Here is a 4,105-nt window from a genome sequence, read left to right as displayed (position 1 = left end):
TATATTTTCAAGATGAGTTAATAATATATTGTCATAATTTAGTTTACCAATATTAAAGTGTGAATATTCAGAGTTATTTTTAAAAATTAACACCTTGTTTAAAAATTATAAAATACAAACATTGATATGAGATATTATTATAACACCATATAAGTATAGGACTTATGGACGTGAAAAATCTTAATAAAAAAGATTATGACACTAATGCTCTGATTAACCTTTTGAAAAAAATTGAAATTTTAATATTTACATAATAAGATGTTTTTTCATTGTTTTTTTTTTATAGTAAAAATCTTGGTATATGAATTCTTAGGAAAATATTAATAATTTATTATAATTTCTAAATTGCCATTTGCTATATAAAATCTTGATCAATTAGTGAGTTTATTTTTTTGATTGTATACCTTTCCCTCTTCATCAACCCAGACAGCACCCAACACCTCTGGTGTCTTCAGTGAATACATAGGAGTTGAGTTCAAACAAGTCACATTTTCGGACGTACCCATTAACCCACAAATCCAATTCCACTTCATTCTTTCCTTCGTCATTGAAAACACTGCCTTATCTTCTCCTCATCCAACAAATGGAAACTTAAGCATCTTCTGGGATTCAAATGATCTCAGCCCCTCCCATGTTTATTCCATTAAGGGTAAACATTCAAATGTCAAAGTAGCATTTTAAAGCAGATCCTAAAACTTTTGATCTGTGCATAGGGCAACTCATAGCGACCCTTAAGGAGAATGGGGTAATCTCTTTTGCTTCTATAGCTCCATTTGATGATAGCGAAGTTCAGAAACATTACTTGGCTCTGTGGAAGAGTTATGGGAACCTCATAGACTATGTTAATTTTCAGTTTTACGCATATGATAATAGAACATTTGTGTCTCAGTTCATGAGCTACTTCAATACCCAGATGATTCGTAGGCATGTTATTTTGTATATTGTACGATAGTGGCAAAGTAGATTCATGTCTATTTGGGTCTCACATCAATTTTTCAGGATATGTTTAAGTCATTTAAAAGCTTTTCAACGAGCATATTATCGGATGACTCAAGATAACAATTTTTATTTAAATTATGAATTTAAGATATGGTTACATGGATTACTATCATGAATATGCTACATGATTTCATGCTAGTCTAGAATGCCTCCTGCATGGCGGATGCAGTTGATGTGTATTGCATGCTGGTAGTGGATATAGGTTCTCGTGTGCCTTCAACTTCTTATAAATGATCTGTTTCAACCTATCAGGTGCAGGTTTTATGGGAAAACGTCCAATTTATAGATGGCATGTTGCCGAAATTGCGTTAAAATTTTCCAAAGTCCTAAACAAAAGATAGACTTAGTTTAATGTTAAACTATTTTTGAAAGGATGAGTGAAACTTAGGAATCATAATAAATGAGGCAATGTAGACTTAGTACATTTAGAACGGACGATCATTTACATGTCTTTTGTCCGGTAAGCTTAAAGCATTCATTGTCATGCCGAAATCATTGAAAATATTATATACACTTGGCTGAGGATTTGAAAATTTTAAAAACGAGTGAATATAAACATAACTCACAGGGAGCATCACTTTCATAATCATTTGAAAAAGACATAATTAGGGATTCGTCTGGACATATGAGTTGCAATGTCACTGTAGAAAAGAACCAAAAAAAGTGAAATAATGCTTGTCTACGAAACAGTAAAGCATGCTAATTGGACACGTGTCCCCGGCTGGATTTATTCACTGCATCCCCTTCCCCACGCAATGCTAATACCTCATAGTGTCATTGTGCAAATCCCCCATAAACTAATCTCATGCTGCGTTCAAAAGCATGCATAGACTTTAATAAATTTCAATATAATTTTATGCTCTTCGTGTTTCGAGACACTTTAGACTTGAATTTACATTGAATTTAAATAAAATGTAATATTAAATTGAATTAAAATTTGTCCAAATCCATTCAAATGTTCAAAATCTTTGCTTTCGAAAGCAACGTTATATTTTTCATTATTGATATTACTACCGTACAAATTATGTAATATGCATGATTATGATATCTTTTCCAATTTGATATATCATATAATTATTTTTCCCGATTATACTTAGCATCAGCTCTCCTCGATTTGGTATACTAAATTTTTTTTAATGACTCTTAATTTGTAGGATTCGCGGCTATCATAATATCAACATGATGTCATGCATGCATGCACTATAGTCGTCAGATGCAACTTTTGACTATTTCTTTATAATTTTTATTGTTATTTGAACAAATGGAGTTTTTGTATTTTTATTTGAATTTGTATTAGTATTTATATTTGAATTTTGAATATTTTTAAATAATTTTTGTTATTTGAACATATGTTATTTCTTCATTTTAATTGAATTTGTATTTAAATTCAAAATTTTGAATGATTTACGAATTTTGTAGTAATTATGGTTTCAGTTTATATATTCGAAAATGTAATTATAGATTTTAATATAAGAATTCATGATTAAAAAAAATTAGTATAAAAGGTTATTTAAGTTTTCTTATTATTAGTGAAGGATTCAAATTCGTCACTAATACCCTACTATTAGTGACAAATTTTTGATTCGCCAATAATACCACACTAGTAGTGACGAATTTCTAATTCGTCACTAATACCATACTAGTAGTCACGAATTTTTAATTCGTCAATAATACCACACTAGTAGTGACGAATAATTAGGCCGTCACTAATATCCTACTAGTAGTGACGAATTTCTAATTCGTCACTAATACCACCCTTAGTAGTGACAAATTTTTGATTCGCCAATATTACCACACTAGTAGTGACGAATTTTTAATTCGTCACTAATATCATACTAGTAGTTACGAATTTCTAATTCACCAATAATACCATACTAGTAGTGATGAATATCTAAGTAATCACTAATACCCTACTAGTAGTGACAAATTTATAATTCATCACTAATATCCCTACTAGTAGTGAAGAATTTATAATTCGTCACTAATACTAGTAGTGATGAATATCTAAGCAGTCAATAATACCCTACTAGTAGTGACGAATTTATAATTCGTCACTAATACCCCTACTATTAGTGACGAATTTGAATTAAGTCGTTATATACTATATAGTGACGGTGTTAGGGTTTTAGCGACGGATTAAACCGTCACTAATACTCCATTATTAGTGACAAAAATTATATTCGTCACTAAAAGTTAGTAGTAACGGCACATATAACAACTATTTGAAAACCGTCACTAATAGTCATAAATTCGTCACTAATACTATTAGTGACGAATTTATGACTATTAGTGACGGATTTTATTCGTCACTAATACCTTGATTTTTTGTAGTGGATGGAGCTGAACTCCTCTAATTATTTGATGATTATGCTAGAATAAAATTTTGATATTTCTATTTAAGTTTTCACTCATCCTTTTAAAGATATTTTAACATTTTTATCATCATAATCATCTATGTACATGGATTTGTTTTTGGAAAATTTCACCAAAATTTTGGCAGCATGCCAACTATAAATTGAACATTTCCTAAATTTTTATGCACCAAGACCTACTAGATTCAAGAAATCAATTCAAAATAATTTAGTTTGAGCATGCGAGAACCTATTTTTACTACCAGCATGCAATACACAACATAGTGCAGCAGCCATGCAGTTGGCGTTTCATACAAGCATGTAAGTAAATAAGTTTCTGCAATAGCCTTGCAGATGGCATTCCATGCAATCCAGTATTATCAAACAGTATATTCAATAACAGTTCACAATACTAGATAATAACAAATCACTATCCATCAAGATAAATATGAACAATGAACAACAGTGGATAGTTATGAGTTTAGTACTGTGTTGCTTTTCATAAAGGCATATGGAAATATAATAATGAAAGCATTCAAAAGAGTCATGAAATTTTGAAAAGAAATGCTCCCCCTAAGTTATGCACTTATTCATTTTATGCTTTTTTTCATCTCCAAATATTTTAGCCAAGGTTCCTAAGATTTTCAATGGATTTAATCTTGGCATGAATGCTTTAGGCTTATCTGATCAAAAAATCACAATGAATATTCATTGAGGTAATAAGCCTATGTTTGCCACTTTTCTTATGAATTTCA

At 30.3% G+C, this 4,105-nt stretch overlaps 1 pseudogene; it reads left to right on the top strand.

Moving 5' to 3' along the window:
- The first annotated feature begins 411 nt into the window (after positions 1-411).
- LOC131167613 (chitinase 1-like) lies at positions 412-952 on the top strand (annotated as a pseudogene).
- Positions 953-4,105: the final 3,153 nt, after the last annotated feature.

The sequence above is a fragment of the Malania oleifera genome, chromosome 11 (assembly GCF_029873635.1).
Source record: "Malania oleifera isolate guangnan ecotype guangnan chromosome 11, ASM2987363v1, whole genome shotgun sequence".
Classification (NCBI taxonomy): Eukaryota; Viridiplantae; Streptophyta; class Magnoliopsida; order Santalales; family Ximeniaceae; genus Malania; species Malania oleifera.
Note: the sequence above shows the minus strand (reverse complement) of the source record. Positions and strands in the feature narration are given on the sequence as shown.